Source organism: Helicoverpa zea, chromosome 9, assembly GCF_022581195.2.
Source record: "Helicoverpa zea isolate HzStark_Cry1AcR chromosome 9, ilHelZeax1.1, whole genome shotgun sequence".
NCBI lineage: Eukaryota > Metazoa > Arthropoda > Insecta > Lepidoptera > Noctuidae > Helicoverpa > Helicoverpa zea.
The window spans coordinates 4,273,813-4,288,544 of NC_061460.1; positions in this window are offsets into that span (position 1 = coordinate 4,273,813).

Consider the following 14,732-nt stretch of genomic DNA (forward strand, 5'->3'; position numbering starts at 1 on the left):
AATAGTTTTATGTCTGGTTGAAGGTTCTGTCTCAAGAGTGTCTGAGAGCAAGCCTAAAAAAGATTCGGAAACTATAAAAACTGGATCATATTACCAAAGCTCTCATATTTTATTACTTATTCAGCAGGAAAAACATCTTAGCACTGACACATCGAAAGGCACTTCCTACACTAGCTCCCCTAGTGTGGTACTTTCATTGGTACTTCAGACAATACTGTCAACTGTCACTTTGTCATTGAAGCTCCCTGCAGTATTTGATTGATGCCTCTCTCTTGCCAGCAAAAGTCGCGCATTGTTCAGCGAATGCGGGCAAAGCTGAGCGCTAGATATGATAATGTCATAGTTTTGCCACAGATACTGGTATGCCATTGCCTAGATGTTTTCGCTATAAATTACTTTGAATCGGTGCTCATGCTTCCGAAAATGTTACCATCATCATCATCCTCCTGCCCTTATCCCAATTTTATTTGGGGTCGGCGCAGCATGTTTTCTTCTTCCATACTCTTCTATCTGCCGTCATCTCACAAGTAACATTCTTTCTTACCATATCTACTTTCACACAATCCATCCATCGTTTCTTTGGTCTTCCTCTTCCACTATATCCGTCCACGTTCATACTCATCACCTTCCTCACAACATGACTCTCATCCCTCCGCATCACATGCCCATACCACGACAGCCGGTTTCCACGCAGTTTTTCTGATACCGGCGCTACTTTCAAACTTCCTCTTATATACTCATTCCTCACTCTATCCATTCGCGTAACTCCACACATACCTCTTAACATTCTCATCTCTGCCGCATGCAATTGTCTTTCATTCGTCGCTTTTGTGGGCCAGCACTCTGATCCATACAAGACAGCAGGCCTGACCATACTCTTGTAAATTTTCCCCTTAACTTTAAGGGGAAAATGTTACCATCATAGTAGGTAAAAGTTACCGAGCAGGTTTTTTTGTGCGTGAGTGACGTTATTTATACATAACGGGAAATGCGCAAAATTTTGTTGAAATATTTTTTATTGTGAAGGTATTTCTTGATAAATTACATTTAGTGGAAACATACACAGCGACCTATGGAGTAGATATGTTATATTTTCAGTACATTATTTCCTGTAAAAGCCACATATTTTTACTTTAATTAATGTGCACATACAGCGGCGACGTCGGACGACATTTTCTTTTACAAAAATGGCTGTCCGATTTTTTATTGTACTCGTACATATTTCATTAAGCTGAGTGTGAACGGGCCAATTTTTCGGTGGAACCCTGTGGTGAGTTTCGCGTATATTTTATGTTACAATGGTGATTTTATAGTAGAGCCAGACGTACGTGTGTTCTGCGCCAAACAAAATATTATCAAGCGTTGTATACCAGAAGTCTGTTTGTTTTTAAATGAAGAACCGTATGGGATTACGGTTCTTTGATAGTACATACTACATAGTCATATTTTACTTTCTTCAAGATATCTGACAATTTGGATCACATCATCTTCATTAAAGACAGTAAAAAATTACGTTAATTAAAATAAAAAGTTTATCACGAGTGCAAATTCCAAAGTATTATAATTGAGTAGCGGAAAATTATACTTATATACATTATCTAGATACTACGAATTGTCTTATTGATTTTACAAATGTATAAACCGTCGTCTATTCTCGTTGTTATTCCTGAGCAGAGGCTGTTAGGCAGGCAACAAGATAACTCGATACTCAGCTCGTTAGGTTTGCAAACCTTACCTATTTACAAGCCTTCGTAGCGTTCTGAAATGATGTACCTCAAATGCACCAAATAAATAATGTTGAGATGAGAATTTTATCCAGTAAAGAACTATACACATATTGACATAAATAGACACCTAAAAATAATCTTATATATCACAAATATATACAGCTTAAAAGCAACTAATTAAGAATTAGTTACCATCAATTTGTCATATGAGGAAAATCATCGGAAAAATTATGCTAATCATGTTAGGTAATTACTGTTTAATCAGAGATAACAGTAGTAAAATGTTATATCTGTGTTATAATTTTAATTGCCTTCATAATACTAGATAATTGCATTACATTTAACCTTGTACTGAAGGCTGGCTGCAAAGACTCATGCTCGTTTTCACCAACAATCTCTTAATAACTCACTAAGTGTCACTTAAAATAGGGGCTCCCCTAATAATAATGGTCATAAGGGACACTTAAACTTGGGTAAATCGTATTAAGTGTTCCCTAAATGCTCTTAGGGGATCCCTAAACTTAGGTATTTGTGGTGAAAATGGGCATCAAACGACAATTTTAAATAGGTATGGAATTTATTCATAACCATGGTACAAGTGAAACAAACTTCGGGAAAACAAATGCAAAAAAGTACTGAAAGAAACCCGTAAAACAATTTGCATTTATCAGATTATCTTTCCCAGCAATTCATTATACAAATTGTTTGTGAAAAGCTGCAGTGTTCATAAAAAAAACGGTTTATCTTGCGTTTACAGTACCATTAAGCGTTTATCGCATATTAACAAGAGTGTAAAAGATAGGAGCAAGATGTTGTCACTTAAACAGGTCAAGTATACAGTGCTAAGAGAAAAACACGATAGCTATTGAAATATTTAAATTGTGGTACCGCATTTGTTTTACGATTTCTGAAACGACGCTGGTAGAAGGGTGACCAAGTATTTTGCACTATATGAGTGAATGTTTGAATATAAGGGGTCTGAAATTCTGAATCCTATTCTTCTAAAGAAATTAAGAAAGTTCACAGTAATAATTGAGGAACTGGATAGTAGTCTTATAATATAGGTAGGTAATGCATTCAGATTAGAATAAAAATAAAAGATATCTATTACTGCTATTGGGTTTTGGCCCCACCAATTTAACATGCTGAAAACACACAAACAATCGTAGGTGAAAATCTTAGGTTAGTTATTACGTCACACCATAGCACGTCGTTTAATATCACATCTTGCTGTACTTATATCCCAATGCATACCCTTTTTCTCCAGCAGTGTTTACTATAACCAGCTAAGATGGTTACCATATCCCGAAGCGCGTCCCACGGCTATAATGCTATTTTCCTTGCGGCGGTCCCGGCAGATGGCCGTAACGACCGATACCACGCCGTTTAATTGTCGCCTTAAATAAATGCTGACCGACACTCTCGTTATTTTTATATTTTATACCACTATGCTATTTTTGTGATAACAGTTTTTTTTTGTTTCAGAAATATGTTCGTGGTGAAAATACTAATATACTGAGTTCGCTTTACATTAAGTGCATCCATGTTATGAAAGGGAGATCTGGGGAGCCGGGTTTTTATGCAAATCGGTATTGTTTAATATCCAAAGCTGGCTGGGAAGCTTTTTGATCGAAGCCTACCGGAGTACAGGTTCGAAGAAGTTACCGCGGGCCTGATACTTCTGGGATCACTGGATCGTCATATTCTCACACGAAATATTTACAGTAGAATAATCTCAACAATTGCCCAACCAAAGGTTTGCAACCTTTTTTTCTCAATACACAATTGACTTTCATTCCCAAGCAACAAGTATGAAACAGCTGTTGAAGACAACCAGGGTGTGAGGACCTCTGTTAACGTGGCTCACCGAAGTTTTAACGACGTCAAAAATCTTCAAATGTGTGGTTTATCAGCGGTGAGGGAGTGTCAGACTCTTACTGACTAAAAACCGTCGTGTTCCGTCGTAGGCCTTTTATGTACCAGGGCCGCGGTAACTCTTTCGAACAATCCCGCAGCCCTTACTAAAGTTACCTGCCTTACTACCTTGTGATTTACATACTAACGCCAACTAACAAGGATTACTATTGAATTATCTTGTTATTGGTTTATCTTGCTTGTTACATGATTATACACCGTGACGTTTTAGTCGTCTTACAACGGCAGCCAACTTCATGTATCCAATGACTAGTAAACATTAATAGAAAAATAATTGTTATTTATGAGATTTGAATAATTGAAAAATAAAAATAAATTCATTATTATGACGTAGACAATTTTGTCTCGTAAAAAATGGAGATAGAACGATCACTCGACTCGAGCGCTTTGAAGGTATCTACTTTCTACCGTTTGACACGTAAACATTATTAACAGAATGTTTCTTATTTCTAATGTATTATTTATTTTTCTTTGCTCATGCCTAGTGGTATTTTAGGTCGGATACATTGAGTGGACCACCTTTGTAAGACGACTACGGTGGTATACTGTCCTTATATACTCCCTTATATACTGTCCTTATATACTCCCTCCCGTATGTACTGTTCTCATATACTCCCTTATATACTGTCCTTATGTACTCCCTTTTATACTGTCCTTATATACTCCCTTATGTTCTGTCCTTATATACACCCGTATGTACTGTTCTCATATACTCCCTTATATACTGTCCTTATATACTCCCTTATATACTGTCCTTATATACTCCCTTATGTACTGTCCTCATGTACTCCCTTATATACTGTCCTTATATACTCCCTTATATACTGTCCTTATATACTCCCGTATGTACTGTCCTCATATACTCCCTTATGTACTGTCCTCATATACTCCCTTATATACTCCCTTATATACTGTCCTTATATACTCCCTTATATACTGTCCTTATATACTCCCGTATGTACTGTCCTCATATACTCTCTTATATACTCCCTAATATACTGTCCCTATATACTCCCATATGTACTGTCCTTATATACTCCCTTATATACTGTCCTTATATACTCCCGTATGTACTGTCCTCATATACTCCCTTATATACTCCCTTATATACTGTCCTTATATACTCCCGTATATACTGTCCTTATATACTCCCTTATGTACTGTCCTCATATACTCCCTTATATACTGTCCTTATATACTCCCTTATATACTGTCCTTTTTATACTCCCTTATATACTGTCCTTATATACTCCCTTATGTACTGTTCTCATATACTCCCTTATATACTGTCCTTATATACTCCCTTATATACTGTCCTTTTTATACTCCCTTATATACTGTCCTTATATACTCCCGTATGTACTGTTCTCATATACTCCCTTATATACTGTCCTTATGTACTCCCTTTTATACTGTCCTTATATACTCCCTTATGTACTCCCTTTTATACTGTCCTTATATACTCCCTTATGTACTGTCCTTATATACTCCCGTATGTACTGTTCTCATATACTCCCTTATATACTGTTCTCATATACTCCTTTATATACTCCCTTATATACTGTCCTTATATACTCCCGTATATACTGTCCTCATATACTCCCTTATATACTGTCCTTATGTACTCCCTTATATACTGTCCTTATATACTCCCTTTTATACTGTCCTTATATACTTCCGTATGTACTGTTCTCATATACTCCTTTATATACTCCCTTATATACTGTCCTTATATACTCCCGTATATACTGTCCTTATATACTCCCGTATATACTGTCCTCATATACTCCCGTATATACTGTCCTCATATACTCCCTTATATACTGCCCTTATGTACTCCCTTATATACTGTCCTTATATACTCCCTTATATACTGTCCTTATATACTCCCGTATGTACTGTCCTCATATACTCCCTTATATACTGTCCTTATATACTGTCTTTATATACTCACGTATATACTGTCCTCATATACTCCCTTATGTACCGTCCTCATATACTCCCGAATATACTGTCCTCATATACTCCCTTATGTACTGCCCTTATGTACTCCCTTATATACTGTCCTTATATACTCCCTTATATACTGTCCTTATGTACTCCCTTTTATACTGTCCTTATATACTTCCGTATGTACTGTCCTCATATACTCCCTTATATACTCCCTTATATACTGTCCTTATATACTCCCGTATATACTGTCCTTATATACTCCCGTATATACTGTCCTCATACACTCCCTTATGTACTGTCCTCATATACTCCCGTATATACTGTCCTCATATACTCCCGTATATACTGTCCTCATATACTCCCGTATATACTGTCCTCATATACTCCCTTATATACTGCCCTTATGTACTCCCTTATATACTGTCCTTATATACTCCCTTATATACTGTCCTTATATACTCCCGTATGTACTGTCCTTATATACTCCCGTATATACTGTCCTCATATACTCCCGTATATACTGTCCTCATATACTCCCTTATATACTGCCCTTATGTACTCCCTTATATACTGTCCTTATATACTCCCTTATATACTGTCCTTATATACTCCCGTATGTACTGTCCTCATATACTCCCTTATATACTGTCCTTATATACTGTCTTTATATACTCACGTATATACTGTCCTCATATACTCCCTTATGTACCGTCCTCATATACTCCCGAATATACTGTCCTCATATACTCCCTTATGTACTGCCCTTATGTACTCCCTTATATACTGTCCTTATATACTCCCTTATATACTGTCCTTATGTACTCCCTTTTATACTGTCCTTATATACTTCCGTATGTACTGTCCTCATATACTCCCTTATATACTCCCTTATATACTGTCCTTATATACTCCCGTATATACTGTCCTTATATACTCCCGTATATACTGTCCTCATACACTCCCTTATGTACTGTCCTCATATACTCCCGTATATACTGTCCTCATATACTCCCGTATATACTGTCCTCATATACTCCCTTATATACTGTCCTTATATACTCCCGTATATACTGTCCTTATGTACTCCCTTTTATACTGTCCTTATATACTCCCTTATGTACTCCCTTTTATACTGTCCTTATATACTCCCTTATGTACTGTCCTTATATACTCCCGTATGTACTGTTCTCATATACTCCCTTATATACTGTTCTCATATACTCCTTTATATACTCCCTTATATACTGTCCTTATATACTCCCGTATATACTGTCCTCATATACTCCCTTATATACTGTCCTTATGTACTCCCTTATATACTGTCCTTATATACTCCCTTTTATACTGTCCTTATATACTTCCGTATGTACTGTTCTCATATACTCCTTTATATACTCCCTTATATACTGTCCTTATATACTCCCGTATATACTGTCCTCATATACTCCCTTATATACTGTCCTTATATACTCCCGTATATACTGTCCTTATATACTCCCGTATATACTGTCCTCATATACTCCCGTATATACTGTCCTCATATACTCCCTTATATACTGCCCTTATGTACTCCCTTATATACTGTCCTTATATACTCCCTTATATACTGTCCTTATATACTCCCGTATGTACTGTCCTCATATACTCCCTTATATACTGTCCTTATATACTGTCTTTATATACTCACGTATATACTGTCCTCATATACTCCCTTATGTACCGTCCTCATATACTCCCGAATATACTGTCCTCATATACTCCCTTATGTACTGCCCTTATGTACTCCCTTATATACTGTCCTTATATACTCCCTTATATACTGTCCTTATGTACTCCCTTTTATACTGTCCTTATATACTTCCGTATGTACTGTCCTCATATACTCCCTTATATACTCCCTTATATACTGTCCTTATATACTCCCGTATATACTGTCCTTATATACTCCCGTATATACTGTCCTCATACACTCCCTTATGTACTGTCCTCATATACTCCCGTATATACTGTCCTCATATACTCCCTTATATACTGCCCTTATGTATTCCCTTATATACTGTCCTTATATACTCCCTTATATACTTCCTTATATACTGTCCTTATATACTCCCGTATGTACTGTCCTCATATACTCCCTTATATACTGTCCTTATATACTCCCGTATGTACTGTCCTCATATACTCCCTTATATACTGTCCTTATGTACTCCCTTTTATACTGTCCTTATATACTTCCGTATGTACTGTCCTCATATACTCCCTTATATACTGTCCTTATATACTCCCGTATATACTGTCCTCATATACTCCCTTATATACTGCCCTTATGTATTCCCTTATATACTGTCCTTATATACTCCCTTATATACTTCCTTATATACTGTCCTTATATACTCCCGTATGTACTGTCCTCATATACTCCCTTATATACTGTCCTTATATACTCCCGTATGTACTGTCCTCATATACTCCCTTATATACTGTCCTTATGTACTCCCTTTTATACTGTCCTTATATACTTCCGTATGTACTGTCCTCATATACTCCCTTATATACTCCCTTATATACTGTCCTTATATACTCCCGTATATACTGTCCTTATATACTCCCGTATATACTGTCCTCATACACTCCCTTATGTACTGTCCTCATATACTCCCGTATATACTGTCCTCATATACTCCCTTATATACTGCCCTTATGTACTCCCTTATATACTGTCCTTATATACTCCCTTATATACTGTCCTTATATACTCCCGTATGTACTGTCCTCATATACTCCCTTATATACTGTCCTTATATACTGTCTTTATATACTCCCGTATATACTGTCCTCATATACTCCCTTATGTACTGTCCTCATATACTCCCGAATATACTGTCCTCATATACTCCCTTATGTACTGTCCTCATATACTTCCTTATATACTGTCCTTATATACTCCCTTATATACTTCCTTATATACTGTCCTTATACATATACTCCCGTATGTACTGTCCTCATATACTCCCTTATATACTGTCCTCATATACTCCCTTATATAGGTCCGTATTACAGAAGGCTACTCAAGTCCTGATCTCTGTTTAAAAGTAGATTTGAGTTGAGATTTAATTTTAGAACGCTCCTCAAGCATAGACTCGGTGATCGTAGTTCAGCCGAGTGTAGATCATTACTCAGTTGTAGATTACAGTTTAAGTAGAGATTTGAACTATAATCACGCAAGTGTGGTCGACACCACGCTTGAGCAGAGATTTCCTTGTCAGTTTAGCAAATAATTTGTCGTCGAACAGGAAGTTAAAATTAAAATACGAACAAAAACTTGATTATTATGATAATATATTTCCTATCGATGATTCGAACAGAAGGTTGAACTTCAGCGTTCCTCTCAGATATCTCAGAGATGTATAGGTATATATAGGTACTATTATAAATGATTAAACACACTTGTTTTTCTATCAATAAAAGACTTATGTAAAAATATTCATCTTTTTTATTAATTTAAACTTAAAATTACTATAAATAAACAAAACAATAAAATAATCACAAAAAAAGTTGTTCTAGGCTCGTTTGCAGAGATATCTCTTCAATTCTTGTGTTGGAGAATCAACAGCATGGGTTTTATTAATTTCCATTAAACATTATCGATTTTCTTACATTCCACGATACCTTAAAATTCTTTTAATATTTCGATAAGTAAATTTCTCTCTAATAAACTATTTCTTTTTCTTTCTTGAAATCATTTTAAATAACCAAAATATTTAATCATAACTGTCAAGTGTCAATCTCCACCACCACAGATACGATACACTCGGAAAACATTCCATTCTACGAACATGTTCGTATTTGTAATTTTAGATATTACAACCAACTGTTACAGGTATCATTCAACACATTTTCAAGGCGTAAAAATGGCATTTTAAAATTAAACCTACAATTAAAAAGCCTATGTTTTCTTTAAATCATGATTTAACTAATAATTAGATGTTAAACTAAATTCTTATTTTGCGTAAGTTGTAACAGAGTTGGCGAAAAAAATAAAATGTAAACGAAAACAGGCTGATGCATAGACAAGCCATATTCTCTGCTTGAGGCGCGATTTGAATCTCGATTCAGCTGAGTGCAGTTTAAGTATTGTTCTGAAATAAGAACAACCCTCAAGTGCAGATTCCATATTTAAACTATGATCAGGTGATTCGAGATCAAACTTGACTTGAGTAGCCTTCTGTAATACGGACCATAGTGTCCTTATATACTCCCGTATGTACTGTCCTTATATACTGTCCTTATAGACCCCCTTATGTACTGTCCTCATATACTCCCTTATATACTCCCTTATATACTGTCCTTATATACTCCCTTATATACTGTCCTCATATACTCCCTTATATACTGTCCTTATATACTGTCCTTATAGACCCCCTTATGTACTGTCCTCATATACTCCCTTATTTACTCCCTTATATACTGTCCTTATATACTGTCCTTATAGACCCCCTTATGTACTGTCCTCATATACTCCCTTATATACTGTCCTTATATACTCCCTTCTATACTGTCCTCATACACCCCCTTATATAAGGTGCTTTAATATTACCTGCCAGGACTACATAGGAATGACGACCTCGATGACGCAATGGTCACCATGCCGGACTGCCAAACCTGAGGTCCCGGGTTCGATTCCCGGTTCGGTCGACATTTGTGTGATGAGCATGCTTGTTGGCCGTGGTCTGGGTGTTGCAATATGTATTCATAAATATGTATATATGTAGCTATATGTAGTTTATCAGTTGTGTTAGCACCCATAACACAAGTTAATAAATAACTTACCATGGGGCTAACCGACCGTGTGTGAAAAGGTGTCCAGACATTATTATTATTATTTGTATGTCTCTAACCGACCACGGGACTACAGAGTCCCGGATTTTTGGAAGGCGAACGTGGGGCCGAAGCCAACACGCTGAAGCCCTTTTGAGACAACTTTAATGAAATGGTAACACAAAACCGACGATTATCCCTGTATACACTATAGAAATGTACCCAAGGACAATCCCCGGTTCTGTGCTAAACTATTGCTAACTATGGATGAAAACTACTTAGGCTATTGTGATGGGATGCTAATGGACTAGGAATGGGGAAACTACGGGAACTATGGCACCTGCCGATGACAATGTATTAAATACATGTTAAAATGGCAGGTGGAGACTCGCCAACTCACTTACTGGGCCCCCGGGAATCAGTCACTGAAAAGCAACAAGAGGGCAACAGGGACATGAGCGGCTGAGAAGGGTGAGGATACCTCGGCGGACTTTAAACGCAGATCACGCGCTCCCTGTGGGTCCAGCATCACCGGCCCACTCGCCACTTACCACGAGGCACCTACCCTCCGAGCAGGACTAACCTTGCTCTAGCGACTCCACTCTGACCGGCCGATGAAGGCAAGCCAAGAGGCGGGAGACCTATCCCCCGTCATGCTTCACTCCGGCAAGCCGGAGGTGGGGGACAGTATACTCTCCCTGGAGCACTCGGATATATAGCCCCGCGGGGTCGCTACTCCCCGTCATCCGCCTCAGATGCCCTGCGGGGATTATTATTATTATTATAATGTATGTCTCTTCCAGACCTCGGGACTATAGAGTCCCGGATTTTTGGGAGGCGAACGTGGGGCCGAAGCCAACACGCTGAAGCCCTTTTGAGACAACTTTAATGAAATGGTGACACAAAACCGACGATTATCCCTGTATACACTATAGAAATGTACCCAAGGACAATCCCCGGTTCTGTGCTAAACTATTGCTAACTATGGATGAAAACTACTTAGGCTATTGTGATGGGATGCTAATGGACTAGGAATGGGGAAACTACGGGAACTATGGCACCTGCCGATGACAATGTATTAAATACATGTTAAAATGGCAGGTGGAGACTCGCCAACTCACTTACTGGGCCCCCGGGAATCAGTCACTGAAAAGCAACAAGAGGGCAACAGGGACATGAGCGGCTGAGAAGGGTGAGGATACCTCGGCGGACTTTAAACGCAGATCACGCGCTCCCTGTGGGTCCAGCATCACCGGCCCACTCGCCACTTACCACGAGGCACCTACCCTCCGAGCAGGACTAACCTTGCTCTAGCGACTCCTCTCTGACCGGCCGATGAAGGCAAGCCAAGAGGCGGGAGACCTATCCCCCGTCATGCTTCACTCCGGCAAGCCGGAGGTGGGGGACAGTATACTCTCCCTGGAGCACTCGGATATATAGCCCCGCGGGGTCGCTACTCCCCGTCATCCGCCTCAGATGCCCTGCGGGGCTTATTATTATTATTATTATTAATGGAGGGTAGTATTGCGTTTATAGATTATAATATATTAGGGGTAATCCCTTATGTACTTACTCCATATACTCCCTAATGTTTAACCCTTTTTAAACTATTCTTACAGGACGAGTAAGTGTGAGGAATAAAAATGACTAACATCCAATAGCACTAAGCAACAGAAAAAAAAACAGCAGATATACCTTGAGCTCCTTTCTCATCAGTATGAGGCTCGCAGCCTATCTGTGCTGTTATTACCAGAATATCACCAAGTAATTACACTGTCTTCGTGACCAAAATCCGATATCATTCAAAGTTAAAAGATATGAGAAACAATGACACTAGCTATTCACCATGGTTTTACTCTCGTTTCGAAGAAACTATTTTCCTCATCCGAAAAAATATGCATTATGATTGCCTCCATGAATTTCACCTACCTCAGTATTATCAAAATTATATCAATCGTTAAACGTGAAGAGAATTAATTGATCAACTTGGCCAAGTGGCCGAAACGGGAAGATTTAATATATTTTATTCTCATCTCGGCCGAAGACAATTTTTTAAGCGGTTCATTCGGGAACGCTGAATAATAAACAAACTGATTTTCGAATCTATATAATATTAGAGGATTCTATTCTTTACGTGTGTATAGACATTTGATAAGGGCAAGGTCGAAACGTGGCATGTTATTACATACGGTCAGAGTCCTATCTTAGGTTTTTTTTAAAAGAAACACATTAATTTTTTTACCAATCACGGAATTTGAAAACACGTAAAGTGAGAATGTACCTACCTATCTCAGCATACCTATAAGCATTATCTTACGAAAATGATATTAAAATAAATACTTAAGGACTTATTACACTTGACTAAATTTAGTAGCCTAATTAGGTTTATAAATGATTTGGAGAGTCAGTAGTCTTTTTCCTAGAAACCTATCTTCCTAAATGCGATTTCATTTGACTGAATTTAGTAACTGCATCATTCATTTATCTTTATGCTTATTTTCAGAAGTATTTTTTTTTTCTTGGAAATGTGCAACTGAAAATTAAAGAAAATTACCGTTATTTAATAATAATGTAATAATGTGGGACACTTTTCCACACACGGTCGGTTAGCCCCATGGTAAGTTATTTATTAACTTGTGTTATGGGTGCTAACACAACTGATAAACTACATATAGCTACATGTATACATATTTATAAATACATATTGTAACACCCAGACCACGGCCAACAAGCATGCTCATCACACAAATGTCGACCGAACCGGGAATCGAAGCAGCCCGGCATGATGACCATTGCGCCATCGAGGTCGTCTACTCGTTATTACTCACAAAGTAAATGGATTTCGAATTCCTCGAATTAAGCTGCAATATACTCAATGAGTTTTAAATAGTAAATGTTACGAAGCTGAAGTCTAAAATTGAGCTACGTACGTATGGCGCAATGGAAAATCAGTGAAAAGTTTTTAATTAAAGCTGAAACATCTGATATCTTCCCCAAAGCTTAAGTTTTTGCCGAAGTAGATTTTATCGTTATAAAATAATCTGAAAATGGTTATTTCTCACTTTTCTCCACCCAAAGCTTAATAAAACAAAAAACCGGACAAGAGCGAGTCGGCCTCACGCACGAAGGGTTCCGTACCAGAGCAAAATAATCACGTTTGTTGTATGAGAGCCCCAAAAAATATTTATTTTATTTTAGTTTTCAGTATTTGTTGTTATAGCGGCATAACAGAAATACATCATCTGTGAAAATCAACTCTTTAACTATCACGGTTCATGAGATACAGGCTGGTGACAGACGGACGGACAAAGGAGCGTAAACAATAGGGTCCCGTTTTACCCTTTGGGTACGGAACCCTAAAAAAGGCTTCTACGTAATGTAGAATCTAAAACATCTGGCCTGGAGCCTGAAACATATTTTACTACGAAGAAGTCGCCTCGGGAGGCTGGTGAAACCTCTGGCAGAAACTAGTAATCAATAAAACAAAATTTTCCGTGTAGATAGGTGATATTTGATGATATGTTACTGTATTAAATAGACTGAGTATTTAGTTACGATGGTACAAATACGAGGTTACAAAGCAAATACATAACGTATTGTATTACTATGTACCTACGTATGTATGAACATTATAGATACTGTTACTGAACTATACAAGAGGTGCCTATTGATGGGATTTACTCATTGTTCTACGATATAATAATTATGTCGTACATCGTAAAGGCTTAACAAATGTTGTTATGATTAAATCACAAATTCCAAAATGTTGTAGCTAAATAGCAACATTATTTGGGAGTTTGTGTTATATACCTAACAATATACTTAGGTAGCTAAACTCTATAATTGCTACAATGTATTTGTTTTGATTGTTTTGGAGATGCTCGATAAAAATGTCACTAATATATACTTTGTGTTTTCGCGCAGGTATACACAACCTATCTAAGGAACTTAGAAATATTGTAGGTTTTCTTATGCAATGCAGGCGAAAATTATTTTAATTGTTTCTGTAAATTAAAATTAATTCTTATTATGCCTACTGTTATTTGTTTTTTTCAATGGCGAAAATATTCAACGCTTTATAAGTTCTTAAAAAGATGCTCAAAGGTTATTTTGAGTACACAAAAAAACTGCAAGCAGTCCGAGCTACTGGTCCATTTTCGAACGTTTTCTGCAAATATACATAAAGTTATGTATTAATAAATTCTACAATCATAAAAAAATATAAAGCTTCAAAAACTGCAAATATGTTCCTGTATATATAAGCAGCAATATGTAGTACATTTCGCCTAAGGCACAAGG